General features: G+C 44.3%; 1 protein-coding gene across 1 annotated transcript in view; it reads right to left on the bottom strand.

The window, feature by feature from the left end:
* LOC124805405 (zinc finger protein 74-like) overlaps positions 1 to 15,934 on the bottom strand; it is a 517,252-nt gene that overhangs the window by 270,138 nt on the left and 231,180 nt on the right. The window contains exon 3 of the mRNA XM_047265966.1: positions 14,417 to 14,514. The gene's annotated coding sequence lies outside the window, so the exon portion shown is untranslated. The remainder of the gene's footprint in view (positions 1 to 14,416; positions 14,515 to 15,934) is intronic.

Here is a 15,934-nt window from a genome sequence, read left to right as displayed (position 1 = left end):
ACTTGATAATGACCTAAGGCCGAAATTGCTATAGTGTAATAAAAACCTATGGCAGTCACTGGCGTAAAGATGATGTCCATCAAAACATTTTTACTCGTGACTTTGCTCACATACACGCAGATCACACATATTTCACATACACTAACTGAGCACCCGGTGTGCCTGGGTATTTATTTGTGCCAGGCTTCTATCAGCCCCTCTGCTCCTCCTCCATCTCCTCGTCTCTCCCTCTGTCCATCGCTTATTACCTTTTTTCTCTCTCCACCTTCTCGCCTCCCCCTCCTCTCAACTCTCCTCCTCTCTCTGTCGGTCTCCTCCTTATCCTTATCTGTCTCCATCGCCACCTTCCCCTTCTCTGTCTTCCCGTCTCTTCATTCCCTCCCTCCCCCCCCCCCCACAAATTTTCTGCCCATTACCCCTATCCCAGTAGTATATTGATAGTTTTCACCACCACAGTTTCAGACAGTAAGTATGTGCACCAAAATTAGTAGAAATAGATCCAGGGGTTGGAGAGGAGACTTTTACTCTCAGATTCTCCCGTGTACGCATCTGTCACACACGTTTGAAGTATTTGCCACATATTTGTACACATGTCCTCCTTGTATCTCTAACGAAAATCGACCTGCTCTTTCGTCTTCACGCAGGTCAATGTTTATGACGTCATATCTCCTGAAATATGTGTCGTAGAAAGATATAATGTTGCAGTTAAATTCAGTGGAATATGCGAATACTGTCTGCAAAATGTGTTGCGAGTAGAATATGTAGTAGATAAGTAGGTCCATGGCGTAACACTTTCCGTGTCTCACGGTGCATTTTCACAAGTGCTAAAACATGTCGGGTCCCGTCAACAACATGAACATGGTGATGACCACTCGGAACAAGGAACATGTGATGCCATTTGAACCAATCTCACTCTATGCGACTATTTCAAAAGGGAATAAGGAGATAACTATTTCGACAACTACGTAGTTTCTTACGTCGTTTGCCAGCATACACTGATAAACAAAAACATCATGACCACTGGCGGCGTTGTTGTGGGCACGTGACGCGGTAACAGAAGTGTATAAACGGAGTCTGGCGGCAATATGGACTGCAAATGGAGAGCTCTATTGAGATAAATGACTAGGACGAATAGCAAGTTATTATTACGCAGAGAGAGTGAAGAAGCATCTAGGGAAAAGAGAACCTGGTCGAATGTTCACGAGATACTGTCATGAGCATCTACGGAAAGCTGTAGAAGGACAGTGAAACTATCACTAGGTGCTAAATGGTTGGACGTCAACTACTCTTCACAGAATGTGGGGTTCGGAGGCTTCTCTGGTGTCTAATGTAGGATAGATGATGATCTGTGGATCTCTGCCGAAAGACTACAATACTAGTGCACGTGCAACTGCTTCGGGGCACACCGTCCTTCATGCGTTTCTGAACATGGATCTCCGCAGCAGACTGCTAGTACGTGTTCACACGTTGACCCAATGATATACTCAATTACAATTGCAGTCGGCACGGAACCATCGGCGTTGGTCGGTGCATCGACAGAGTCGTGTCCGTTCATTGGATGAATCACAGTTTTGCTACATTATGGCTGTGGTCGTCTCAACAAACTTCGTCACCGGGGTGAGCTGCGTCTCGAAACGTGCAACGCGCCACCGACGCATGCTGGTGGGAGCAGAATTATGCTGTGGGAGACAGCCTGTCGATAGAGGGCGTTTATACTCGCACACGGGCTGTGAACCCACGGTCGGTGCATAAAGAAGCCGCCGCGACGTATTTGATTTCGGTTCCGGCGAGATAAGTCGACGGCCAACTCATCTCAAGATGGTGGCCAAATGACGATATGTTCCGGTTGGTGACCCGACATGAATACAATCAGTTACCACCCGGGGAAAGTTAACGAACCACAATTGTCATTGCCGTCGGTGTTATCTCCGCGCTAAGCCGCCAAAATTGGCTCTTACCTCGGCATGTATCTAATATTCCATGCAGCGGATGTAGTTAAGCTACCTTTAGCCTCACTTCAAGAAGGCCCAAATTACAAAATCTCGGAGTATTCTGCGTCGTGACACAAGGTATATGAAGCTCTGTCAGTATTTACTTTCTCTGCCTTGTGATCATGGACTTCAAAATAGTGATTTTGTTTTAGTTCTGCGTTATAAAGAGTGTTACAAAAAGGTACGGCCAAACTTTCAGGAAACATTCCTCACACACAAATAAAGAAATGTTGTTATGTGGACATGTGTCCGGAAACGCTTAATTTCCATGTTAGAGCTCATTTTAGTTCCGTCAGTATGTACTGAAGGAAGGTAATGTTGACTTCGGTGCTTGTGTTGACACAGATTTTCTGTGAACGTTTGGGCAGGCATTGTTGGTAATGTCTTGATTGGGCCCCCTGTTCTTCCACCTACGCTCAATAGAGCACGTTATCATGATTTCATACGGGATACTCTACCTGTGCTGCTAGGACATGTGCCTTTACAAGTACGACACAACATGTGGTTCATGCACGATGGAGCTCCTGCACATTTCAGTCGAAGTGTTCGTACGCTTCTCAACAACAGATTCGGTGACCGATGGATTGGTAGAGGCGGACCAATTCCATGGCCTCCACGCTCTCCTGACCTCAACCCTCTTGACTTTCATTTATGAGGGCATTTGAAAGAAGCTCTTGTCTACGCAAGCCGGCCGCGGTGGTCTCGCGGTTCTAGGTGCTCAGTCCGGAACCGCGCGACTGCTACGGTCGCAGGTTCGAATCCTGCCTCGGGCATGGATGTGTGTGATGTCCTCGGTTAGTTAGGTTTAAGTAGTTCTAAGTTCTATGGGACTGATGACCACATATGTTAAGTCCCATAGTCCTCAGAGCCATTTGAACCATTTTTTTTTTTGTCTACGCAACCCCGGTACCAAATGTAGAGACTCTTCGTGCTCGTATTGTGGACGGCTGTGATACAATGCGCCATTCTCCAGGGCTGCATCAGCGCATCAGGGATTCCATGCGACGGAGGGTGGATGCATGTATCCTCGCTAACGGAGGACATTTTGAACATTTCCTGTAACAAAGTGTTTGAAGTCACGCTGGTACGTTCTGTTGCTGTTTGTTTCCATTCCATGATTAATGTGATTTGAAGAGAAGTAATAAAACGAGCTCTAACATGGAAATTAAGCGTTTCAGGACACATGTCCACATAACATCTTTCCTTTATTTGTGTGTGAGGAATGTTTCCTGAAAGTTTGACCGTACCTTTTTGTAACACCCTGTATATTTAATTTGAAATCGGAATGAGTTTATCCATGACATTTACGGTTATTCACAAGAAGGCAAACGTATAGTATAGAATATAAGCAGCGTACAAAAGTTGTCGTTAGCTATAGAGAGGATTATCTCAAACGAGTATTTGATACATACGAGATATCGAATTTCAGTTCGAAGAAATTAGAGAAACCGTGACATAAGGAAACACGAAGAGAGAGTTCTAGATAATTGAGGGGGTGCTAATTGTGTTGACTTGGCGCCTTTATCTCGCGCTGAAGTATAAAATGCTGTGGGGCAAACGCAACGAAAACAGGTTTGCTCCGAAGACGGGACACTGGCCAGCTAATAAGGATCCGCAGAGGAAACATAATTGACCTGCTGTTAGATGGGGGGCTGCAGCAAAAGAAGTGTTTCGATACTCTTGTCACGTCTGCGAGATTAGAGGGAGATGGACCGTCCGATGGACGTGCGATTTCGTAAGGCAAGCAGTCACAGTGGCGGCTGTCCACTGCGGCTGTCCACATCCCAGAAGCCGTGAGGCGTCGCTTCTCCCGCAGCTCCCACATGCCGAAGCTTCACACGTTCTCCGGCACATCTCAAGGCTCTCTTCTCTCAGTTCTCAACGATCTGAAGCAACACGCCTCGTGCCATACCGACGGCAGTACACGTTTGAGCGTACCAGTGAGTGGCAGATGCGGCCTGTAGCAGTAAATATACAACATACGCACGTAAAAAAACAATAACGTGTCACTGTTAAGGTCGGTTTTAATGTAAATAATTAAGATCAATTTGGGAGAGAAATGGACGGTTAGAAGAACTCGGATGTAAATCATATTCTGTATTTTCCCAGCATACGTGCTAACAGGCAAGGATGAGGAATTTTAATACTGGTCACTTTGTTACCATTCAAAATACAGCAGAAGCTACGGTTAATGAAACGGAACAACACATTTCTAACACATTCTATAACTTAATAAAATCTGCCGTAAAATGGGTAACTGGAGATCTAACATATGCTTTATACAAGTTTTTATCTAAGTGCTTTGATCGCAAAATTTTTGCGTATGCCTCTCATTCTGTTGCACTGCAGGTTCTATGGGACCGAACTGCTGACGTCATTGGTCCCTAGGCTTACACACTAATTAATGTAACTTAAACTAACTTGTGGTAAGGACAATACACACCCATGCCCGAGGGAGAACTCGAAACTCCAACGGGGGGTGCCGCGCGAACCGTGACATAAGCCCCAGACCACGCGGCTACCTCGCGCGGCATTCATGCTTTCACAAGTGGGCTATAGATAGGATTGAAATTCAATCCTAGAGGTCGTTGATACATGCATAACGTACAGATAAATGTGCAAACTAATTAAAATATCATTCATTTAGAGGTGCACTAATAATATTCTCAATTTTATGGCAGTCAGCAAAAACCTTTATATTCAAGCATATAAAAATATATTGCTTTTCTGACCATTTACAGCAGGTCAGAGCTTAGCAAATTGTTTCAAAACTAAAGCGTGATTTCACAAATAATGCTAAAATATGTTGTGATGACTTTAAAATTAGTATTTGTCGAAGCGAGGACCACCGCACTTCTGTGCCTTCGCACTTTAAATTATGCTGACTCATTTATTTCTTGAAATGTTGCCGTAAATTACTTTTTTATGTTACTCCACGTCCCGTTTGATTTCCACTCCCATTTTATTACTTATTTTTCGAACAACGATACGAACTGTAATGTCAAACAGATTAATACACATGTCCTCCAAGCTTTTCCTTTTTTTCTTTTGTAAATACTAATTTTAAAATCATCACATCATCCTCAGTCTCAGCATGATTTATGCAATCAATTTTCTTATTTTTAAAATAATTTGCTTAATTGTGATCAGCTATAAATTATTAGAAAACTAATAGATTCTTACAGGCTTCAAAGAAAAAGCTTCTTGGTTACTTTAATACAATTGTGAGTATATTTTACGGTATCTCTAAATGAATCTTATTATAACAAGTTTCCGTGCTTATCTCTATGATTTGCATGCATCAAGGACCGCTACGATTACATTTGCATCCTAATCACTGTTTCTCTTATGAGTAGTCAGGTGTATTTTTTCTGGTCTTTGATGAGATATTTGCAGTATCGCTTTTGGGACTGTGTGACTGGAGTCACCCCAAACAACTACTGTTCTTCACACGTTTCCCGCAACGCCCAGTGTGAACAGAAAGCTACGGTTTGTTTCCTCTTACAAATACACTACTGGCTATTAAAATTGCTACACCAAGAATAAATGCAGATGATAAACGGGTATTTATTGGACAAATACATTGTACTAAAACTGACATGAGATTACATTTACACGCAATTTCGATGCATAGATCCTGAGAAATCAGTACCCAGAACAATCTCTAACCGTAATAACGGCCTTGATACACCTGGGCATGGAGTCAAACAGAGACTGGATGGCGTGTACAGGTAGAGCTGCCCATGCAGCTTCAACACGATACCACAGTTCATCAAGAGTAGCGACTGGCGTATTGTGACGAGCCAGTTGCTCGGCCACCATTCACCAGACGTTTTCAATTGGTGAGAGATCAGGAGAATGTGCTGGCCAGGGCAGCAGTCGAACATTTTCTGTATCCAGGACCTACAACATGCGGTCGTGCGTTATCCTGCTGAAATGTCGAGTTTCGCAGGGATCGAATGAAGGGTAGAGCCACGGGTCGTAACACATCTGAAAAGTAACGTCCACTATTCAAAGTGCGGTAAATGCGAACAAGAGGTGACCGAGACGTGTAATCAATAACACCCCATACCATCACACCGGGTGATACGCCAGTGTGGCGATATCGAATACACGCTTCCAATGTGCGTTCACCGCGATTTCGCCAAACACGGGTACGACCATCATGATGCTGTAAACAGAACCTGGATGCAGCGTCAAGGGTAACCGCAGCCATGGTCTCCGAGCTGATAGTCCATGCTGCTGCAAACGTCGTCGAACTGTGCGTGCAGATGGTTGTTGTCCTGCAAACATCCCCACCTGTTGACTCAGAGATCTGGACCTGGCGGCACGATCCCTAACAACAATGCGGATAAGATGCCTGTCATCTCGACTGCTAGTGATATGAGGCCGTTGGGATCCAGCAAGGCGTTCCGTATTACCCTCCTGAACCCACCGATTCCATATTCTGCTATCAGTCATTGGATGTCTACCAACGCGAGCAGCAATGTCGCGATACGATAAACCGCAATCGCGATAGGCTACAATCTGAAATGTGATGGTATGAATTTCTCCTCCTTACACGAGGCAGCACAACAACGTTTCACAAGGCAACGCCGGTCAACTGCTGTTTGTGTATGAGAAATCGGTTGGAAACTTTCCTCATGTCAGCACGTTGTAGCTGTCGCCACCGGCGCCAATCATGTGTGAATGCTCTGAAAAGCTAATCATTTGCATATCATAGCATCTTCTTCCTGTCCGTTAAATTTCGCGTCTGTAGCACATCATCTTCGTGGCGCAGCAATTTTAATGGCGAGTACTGTAGTTTTCAAATCGGAATTTAAGTGTTCATTCGACACAGCGGTTCAATATTATTCTAGTGCGGTATTCGTTTCATCTATATGTATTAATTGGGACAGTAAAGCTCAAAGAAGAACCAGTGGTCCAGCAGTGACACCATTTCCCTGCCCCATGCTTAGTACTACCGCCGAGCGTGCAGTGCTACTCAGTCGCTGCTGGGTTGCTGTTTCTTCTTCGAGTCTTGACTCTCCCTGTAATAAATAGAATACATACCTATAAAAGGAATACCAGAATAGATTAATTTGTCAGCTCTCTATAGAGTGGGTGGTTAAAATTCATCCTTAAAAATGATTTTGTTTTTGTAATGGAAAACAAACGGACGCTTTCCGTTCACATTGGGCGTCGCGTGAAACATGTGAAAAGCAGTTGTTGTTTGGGCTCACTTCAGCTACGCGGTCCTAAAACTAAATCGCAAATACCTGCCGAAACACCAGAGAAAATATACCTGAGGACTCTTAGGAAAGACACCCCGTATATACTGCTTGAAACATGCATGACAATTTAGACTCGTGTTATTTTTACATATTTCTCATTTTCTCGGTGCTGCATATATTAATATATTAGACAGGAAATCTTTCTTCTTTTACTTCTATTGTAGGTTCTCAAGATGGATACTGGATAGCCGAAATCGACAGTCTTATTAAGAAAACTTTGCGGATGAGACAGCTAAATAGAAAAATTACGTTCTGTAACTACGCATGTACTATACAAAATAATTGTATCTGGAGGAAACGCGTTCGAAGAAATATTGGGCCGATGTCCTGATAAGCTATCCAGCTGCTGTTTAATCTCCATTCCCACGTAATATAGTTTGACTGATTGGAAACTATTCCATTATAATAATAACTTGACGTTACAATTTTTGGCCATTTTTGAGAAACATTTGACTTCAAATATTAATAAGTAATAGATCAATATACTCTAAGATTCAGGGAGTATCGTACAAACGCTCATTCTAAACCCCTCCTACACACACACACACACACACACACACACACACACACACACACACACACTAATACTTTGTTATGGATGTAATAATTACTTACGTTAACTCTAGGCCAAGTACTCATTTCGTTACACACTTATGCGTACCACAGATATATAAAAATTTTTGTCAAATGTTATAAGTCAGTTTACAGGATACGTTTAACATATACATGATTAGTTTATTAATTTTTGCTTAATGGAAACGTTTTCAAAATATTAATAATACCACATTTTATAGAAAATCCTTTGTACATTTGAGTCACAAACCAGTTCTGAGACAGCAGCAATGATGCGGTGCTGACGACAATGGGACCGCATTCTTGGACAGTCATGTTGAAATCTTTGTCCACGCATTCCACTTCTCTGTTGTTTGCGAAAATCTTCCTAACAAAGTACTTCCAAGTTCTTTCCCTATGTTAGTTCTAGGGACCTAGACGTTGATGTGATAGTGGATCGGCTGCTGAGGGAGTTGCAGGTACACAGCTGTTGCAGTCAAATAGATACAGTGTGCTGAATAGAGAGTGCTAGAAACCACCACGCATGGATGTTACCGACGAGCTGTAAATATCTGAAAGGCGTATCATGCATATGGAATTAAACACAACACTCCAACCATGCTTCCAGTTTGATAAAGATAGTATCATCGTAGGTGAAGTAATAGCTTGTGTGACATCAGCCAATTTCTATGGGACTGTACAGATTGTAGCCGGCCGCGGTGGTCTAGCGGTTCTAGGCGCGCAGTCGAGAACCGCGCGACTGCTACGGTCGCAGGTTCGAATCCTGCCTCGGGTATGGACGTGTGTGATATCCTTAGGTTAGTTAGGTTTAAGTAGTACTAAGTTCTAGGGGACTGATGACCACATTAGTTAAGTCCCATAGTGCTCAGAGCCATTTGTACAGATTGTATCAACATGTATATTACAAGGCGAAGTGGTTGATAGATGGGTACCACTTGAGCATGTTGTCCTAGTAAACTTATCAATAAATGATGTATAGAGCCAATCGGTTGTATAAAGTTAATAGTCAAAAGCCTTGAGCAGGTTTTGAAGAAGGAACAGAGTCACGTAAGCTACACTACGTTAAAATGATTAGCGTACACTACGAGCTAAAACACTCGCTTTTCATGGACGATTTTCTTCTGTTTGATATACGCTTTGCAGCTCATTATGTAAGCTTATAATTTTAACGTAAAGTAAGTTATGTAATTTTAATCCTTCTGAGGGGCAGACTCGTAGAAGTATTGAAACCTGATACGAGTTGCGCTGTTTGAGGCTTTCCCGGCGCTGCATCTGCTTGATAAGTTCCCGGTAATTACGCCGGATAATATTGTAGAAACCGCTCAATGTTTCAGCGAGACAACTGCCCGCCATGTTCAGGTGCTACTGTCGCGTCGCTGAGAAGCTCACCAGTTTATATGCTGGCTTTCCAGAACAGCGCAGGCGCCAGCGGAGCATAACGCCATCGAAGACTAATCGTAGACAGCGTGCGGCGAATACCAGAGCCCTCTGCTGGAGAAACGGGTGGCGGTCTGCGGAGGCGCGCCGCGGCGCGGGAAAATGCGACCGGGAGCGACGGACCCCGTTCGCGCGCGCGGGGTGTTGGCGCGCGATTTAAGCTAGTGCATAGGGCTAGAGCCATCTCAAATGAGGACAGCTTATCGGCAGAGCTTAGCCATCTCCGCTCTGTGTTTGCCCAGAACGGGTACTCCGAGAAGCAGATCCGGAACGCATTTCGACCAGCACGCTCCAAACCTCAAGAACAGCCTGAAGAAGCAGAGAACACCACGGGCTTGGTTTTTCTACCGTATGTCGGTGGCATGTCTTTTAAGATGGGTAGAATTTTCAAGAAATACCGGATAAAATGTATTTTCCGGCCTCCAGCAAGAGTGCAGTCAATGTCGGGCTGTGTTAAAGACAACCTCGGCCTGAGGAGACCAGGAATATATAAAATCCCTTGCCAAAGTGGGATGTCTTATATTGGCCAGACGGGTCGTACGGTCAAAGACAGACGCGACGAACATAAACGTCACACGAGGTTGGGTCAACCAGAGAAATCTGCGGTTGCTGAACACTGCCTTGACACGGGACACGGCATGATTTATGAAGAAACCAAGATCCTCTCGCAAGCTTCCACATACTGGGACTCCATCACCAAAGAGGCGGTCGAAATACATATAAGCAGTGACCTAATAAACAGAGACACGGGGTTTCACCTGAGCAAAGCCTGGGAGCCAGCCTTGCCGGCACTAAGGAATCGTCAGCCGCAGCTAAACAACCGCACCGAGTCAACGCAGATGGGAAGCCTTAGCGTAGATGCTTAAATCGCGCGCCAACACCTCGCGCGCGCGAACGGGGTCCGTCGCTCCCGGCCGCATTTTCCCGCGCCGCGGCGCGCCTCCGAAGACCGCCACCCGTTTCTCCAGCAGAGGGCTCTGGTATTCGACGCTGTCTATGATTAGTCTTCGACTGCGTTATGCCCCACTGGCGCCTGCGCTGTTCTGGAAAGCCAGCATATAAACTGGCGAGCTTATCAGCGACACGACAGTAGCACCTGAGAATGGCGGGCACGGACAGTTGTCTCGTTGAAATAGTGTGCGGTTTCTACAATATTATTCGGCGTAATTCCCGGGAACCTATCAAGGTGATAGCAGTTGATTACAATGAAGTTTATGCAGCCGATTGGTCTGTATACACCACTTATTTAAAGTTTAAGGCTGCTGCTGGCAGCCATTTTTAAAATTGTAATAAACTTATAATTTGGAGAACCTCGTTCGCGTGCTAGAGTCTTTGAAATGTGGAGGAGGATGTAGGCAGTGTGAGCAGATGTACATGAGACTAACTACATTACATTCAGAAAAAAATAAGTTTAATTCACTTGCAGAAGGCGTTCAATATGACCGCCACATGTTTGATACATTTTGTGTATCTTCGGATCATATCGTGGTGAATCTTTGGAAAGATTACCCACATATGACTCCAGCAGATACTTGTGGTCGGGTTACTAGATGTTGTGGTGACTCCACGGGTGTCTTGTACACCATGGGTTTCATGAAGCCCCCGAATTGAAAGTGCAGTGGTGTCAAGACTGGTAAGCGAGGGGACCACGCCACTGGGCCACCACGTCGCAACCATCTGTCCAAAAAGCCTCGTTCAAGTGGCCGCGTACCCCATTGTCGAAGTAAGCTGGAGTGCCATCCTTCCGGAACCACATCGCACCGCAGATATCAACAGGTACCTCATCCAACAACCCAGATGAGCCCTTTGGCAGAAATAGTAGGTAATGGGATCATTAACATGGACGGGCATGAGGTACAGATCTTGACATGGTCATCAATGGGACCTCCATAAACATTCACAAGAAAGCGACATCGCTGACCTCGGATAAGCAGCCGGTAAAGACCCACACAAATATGGCTGTTCCTGGTGTTTCCGTTCCTGACAATGGCTCATTCCTCAGGAAACAGGAAACGTGGTGTGAAGAGAGGAGCCAGTTTACTCTGCTCGTGTAGCCGTCGGCAATAGTTGAGACGACGAGGGAAGTCACCCCGAGTCATCGCAAAAGCCTACTGGTTTTTGTGGGGATGAAGGTGTTCATCGTGCATAGCGTGTCCGTCCGCCTCGTCGTTCACACGTGTCGTGTGGGCTCGTAGAAGGAAGGCTGTTCTGAAAAGAGCTGACGTGTAGCTTCTTCAGACTCTGGTGTTAGGGTTGTCCAGTGTGAAGACCGTAGGCCTTAAGCTGCACATTTCGCTTAAACGCCGCTGCAGTCTTGGAAACGTGGTGTTCACTATGCGACGCCTGTCTGGGAAATGTTCATATTGCGAAACATCTCTTGCATTCCTCTGAGCTGCCCCTTCACGAGAAGCATGTCGGCGCGCTGTGCAGTTGTGTAAGCGACTGCATTTATTGATTTTCGTTTTACGATAGCCACATGAATGACTGCAAATAACGTATTGCGTGAAATTACGGCAAACAAAACGATACTATAGTCTACTATTGTCTACTTAAGGCTGTGGCCTGCTTTCTGTGTCATATAACAAGTAAAACAGTACTACTGGTAAGGACTGCGACTTCACAGTACACGTAATATGATGTCCGCTGCCTCTATTGGTTGGTTTGTGTATCGACTCGCGTTTCGGGCGCTGTAATTGCGTGAAGACTCTCATAGCGACTACTATTTACATTGTCTCCTTTGCTCCTAAGCCAGCTTGAGTTGTCGAATCTAACTGCGTCGTTCTCCACATTTCAGGGACGCCAGCGTGCAAACAAAGTGTTTAAGAAGAAGCGTTTATTAGAAAATATGCTCATTTGATACACATCTACCATTCACCACGCCTTCTAATATACCTTTCGGTACATCCCGTATACTGCTGTTGAAGACGGAAGTAAAGTGTAAGACGACGCAAAAACATCTAGTAACGGGAAATAACAGCTATTTTAAGGTCAGAAACTGAAAGCCCCAACGACAAGGCGCCATTAACACTTGAACCAAGACTAAGTTGGTCGCTGAAAAACGAAATGTAACATATGTGCCTGGAGAGCATTCCCCATTTCGACTTATCACTGGCCTTCGAGTGCAAGAGAAATTTACGGTGTGCGAAACGTGAGGACTTTTTTTAATGTTTTGGTTTCTCAGTAAGATTGACGATAGTAATTTGACACACGATAGTCCGTCCCTGTTGTCTTGTTCAAGTGCTTCTAGCCTGCTAGCTGCCTCGACTACGTTCATACTAGCCCGCCCGGCTAGCCGCGCGGTCTAACGCTCTACTTCCCGAGCAGGAAGGCGTGCCGGTCCACGGCACGAATCCACCAGGCGGATTAGTGTCGAGGTCCGGTGTGCAGACCAGCCTGTGGATGGTTTTTAAGTTGGTTCCCCTTATTCCGCCTCATTTACACTACGTCGGCGACTGCTGCGCCAGCATTGTGTCCACGTACCTGTACACCATATTTACTCCACCACGCAAACATTTGGCGTTACACTCGTCTCGTGTGAGATGTTCCTGAGGGGGTTCAATGGGGGCCGAACCGCACAATAAACCTGCGTTCGGTGTGTGTGTGACGGCGGTGAGGTGGGTGGACTGTCGTGGGGTTGTGAACCACTGAGGGCTACAGAGGCGCGAAGCCCCTCCGTCGTTTCTAGGTCCCGGGTTCAATACATACAATCAGACTATGAGCCTATACAGGAGTACTGATAGTCGAGATCGACTGTCGCCTTTTCGATACAGATAACAAATCAGTGTATGTCAGTTTGGAACGGGTTAAGCATGTAAAAATATGCGGTTGAGAGCTCCGTAATCTGGGTAAATTACACTCCATTTTTTTAAAAAATGTTAGTTTTCCATGTCCTCAACTGCAGAATCTTACAGATACAGTCAGTGGTATATGTGGATACTGTCTGCAGAATATTCTACGACAGAGTTGGTCATAAAGTTGTAAATTAACAACACCTCATGTCTGTTGCTGAATGTGGTAAGCAATAAACTTTTGTCCTTTCATTCTTTGGTGGACGCTGTTCAGCGAGAAACATTTTCGAAAACGATTGAAATTATGTGTAAAGTTTGTTGAAGACGCTATGGGGTTCCATTCTCGGACATTGAGTGAATACCGTCTGCGTGATCTGCGCTGCTTCAGGACATCTACGAAGTTTTTGATTTTAATACGTGACTTAATTTGTTCAAGTTTTAACGTGAGATCGTACCCCTTAACCTTGATACTTATATGAATTACTGAAAATCGAGTTTTTATTGCCCCTCGAAGCCGTTAAATGGGCAACCTGACTCTGAACCTGGATTACTGTTTTAGCCTTATAGTATACAGCTTTTACGGGAAAGATGTAACAATCTCGGTGATATTAATAAATTCCACTTACAACTATTGGCACGTAAATAGAAAATTTCTTTGATTATTCAACCTCATTTGCTGTAAAAGAGTAACACCTATTTGAATTTAATGTAATTTGAAATATCAAGATTTCTCATCTGGCTGCAAAGATAGCTAGAATGTAACTGATTTAAACGCGTAAAGTTAGATCGAAGATTATCCCGTGATTCCGGTTACTATCTTTAGTTTACTAATAAAAAAAACAGTTCATAATTCAAAAACTGCAGTCCAGAATAACTCGGGATTTACGACGCAGTGTCACGTGAAAAAACGATCACCGTTGCTTAAACGATCATGTAAGGAAAAGACTTCTTCAGGCGAATAACAAATTTTTTTTTCCAACTATATAATGTCACCAGTCCTTTGTATCACAGTTTAATATTTTCACATTCGAATGCGCTGAGCGTGTAATGTTCCCTCAGCTGTCTTATCGAATGGTAAAATGACCTACTATGATCAACCTGTCAAGTTGGAATTTTGAAGACTGATAACTGCTTCATCATTGAACAAGTGGAGTGGTCCACGTGGCATTTCACGTCAGCCCCATATCCACTTAGCGGTGTTAATACGAACTGAAGGCCAGTTACATTTACGATAGATTTCCAGGAATGAGCCAAGGGTGCGTAACTGAGAAAATCGTCTCAGCATTGTGTCAGGCCTACCTTCACTGGTTTTCCAAGGAATCGTGGCTTAATCTGGAAAAAGGTTGGTACGTACTTGGAGCGGTGTCCCGTTGCTGTCGCCGGCTCAAACATGAAAGGCGGCCCTCAGTGGCTGCTGCCGGTGCGTCGTATCTTCTGTAAGTCTCTGATCATCTGCAACACAACAAGTGGAGTTGTCACCGGCCGGCTCTCTGGTAAATCAGGCATGAAGTGTATCGAGAAATGTGCAAGGAGAGGGGAAAGCTGATCTCGGCTGTGAAACACCGTCTGGACAACTTTGTTCAGCTAGTGACACAGGGATATCTTCGATCTTGACGCAACAACAGCTATGCAGCGTAGCTCTGCGTATTACTAGTACTACGTGCACACGCGTTTACATGTGATCAATCTGTATCGCTCTTATGTCTAGCAAAAGAGTGGAATGTGAGTACTCGATGTTCTATTGATAACTACGTAATTATTAATACCTAAATTGTGAGGCTTTGATATTTTCAAACAGTTGCAGTAACAACAACTCGTGTTTGTAGAATTTCATGGTTTTTATGTGTAACACTAAAGCATTATACTGTAGATTCGTGTTGTAGTTTAATATCGTTGAAGAAACAACGTGACATTACAAGAAACGAGAGGCAGTGGTGAGGGTTTTGACAGCTCGTGGCGGCCTGGCGGCTGTGTGAGGAACGCAGGCTAGCTGCGCGCTTCGTACCGGTTTTTCCCGAGGCCGTAGCGTACGAGCTTGACTGAAGGGGTGGGGACGACACATCGGCAGCTGAGAAGGACTGAATAAAAGATGAATATTGTATATTTTAACGGAAGTACCTTACACATGATACAAACATACGGAGTACACCAGAAGAATTTCGGCTAAGAAAACTCATCACAACTACAAACATGATATTATGTTTAATATTAAGGTAATTAAAATTATTTCTAAAAGTGATATATTATAAAATTAATAAAAACTAAAGCATTTGAACAATATGTTCGTATGATGTACCATTTGAAAGCTTACAACGCCGGCCGCTATGGCCGAGCGGTACTAGGCGCTTCAGTCCGGAACCGCGCTGCTGCTACTGTCGCAGGTTCGTATCCTGCCTCGGGCATGGATGTGTGTGACGTCCCTAGGATAGTTAGGTTTAAGCAGTTGTAAGTCTAGGGGACTGATGACCTCAGATGTTAAGTCTCATAGTGCTTGCAGCCACTTGAAGCATTTGAAAGCTTACAACGTCAGTAAACACTTCCACAACTTTCTATTCAAAATTTATATGGAAATGTGCCGACGCTATAAGTCTCCACAGTTATATATGGTATGAAGGCAGCATTGATTTCCCACATTCTTACGTAATTTTTTTTAGAGGATGAGAAATAGTATTGACAATTGAGTATGTGTTTATAATTTTAGGCCTACATAATGTTTCCTGACACTGTAAAACCGCTTATAGGTATGCTTCAATACTGTACTGTTTATTTAATGAGGGGTCACAACACCACATTAATCTTCGCTGTTCCCGGGTAACTTACTTGTATGCACAATTAGGTTTGAATTTGAAATGTGGTCATTATTTAAGCACGC

This window comes from Schistocerca piceifrons, chromosome 7 (assembly GCF_021461385.2).
Source record: "Schistocerca piceifrons isolate TAMUIC-IGC-003096 chromosome 7, iqSchPice1.1, whole genome shotgun sequence".
Taxonomy (NCBI): Eukaryota; Metazoa; Arthropoda; class Insecta; order Orthoptera; family Acrididae; genus Schistocerca; species Schistocerca piceifrons.
Note: the sequence above shows the minus strand (reverse complement) of the source record. Positions and strands in the feature narration are given on the sequence as shown.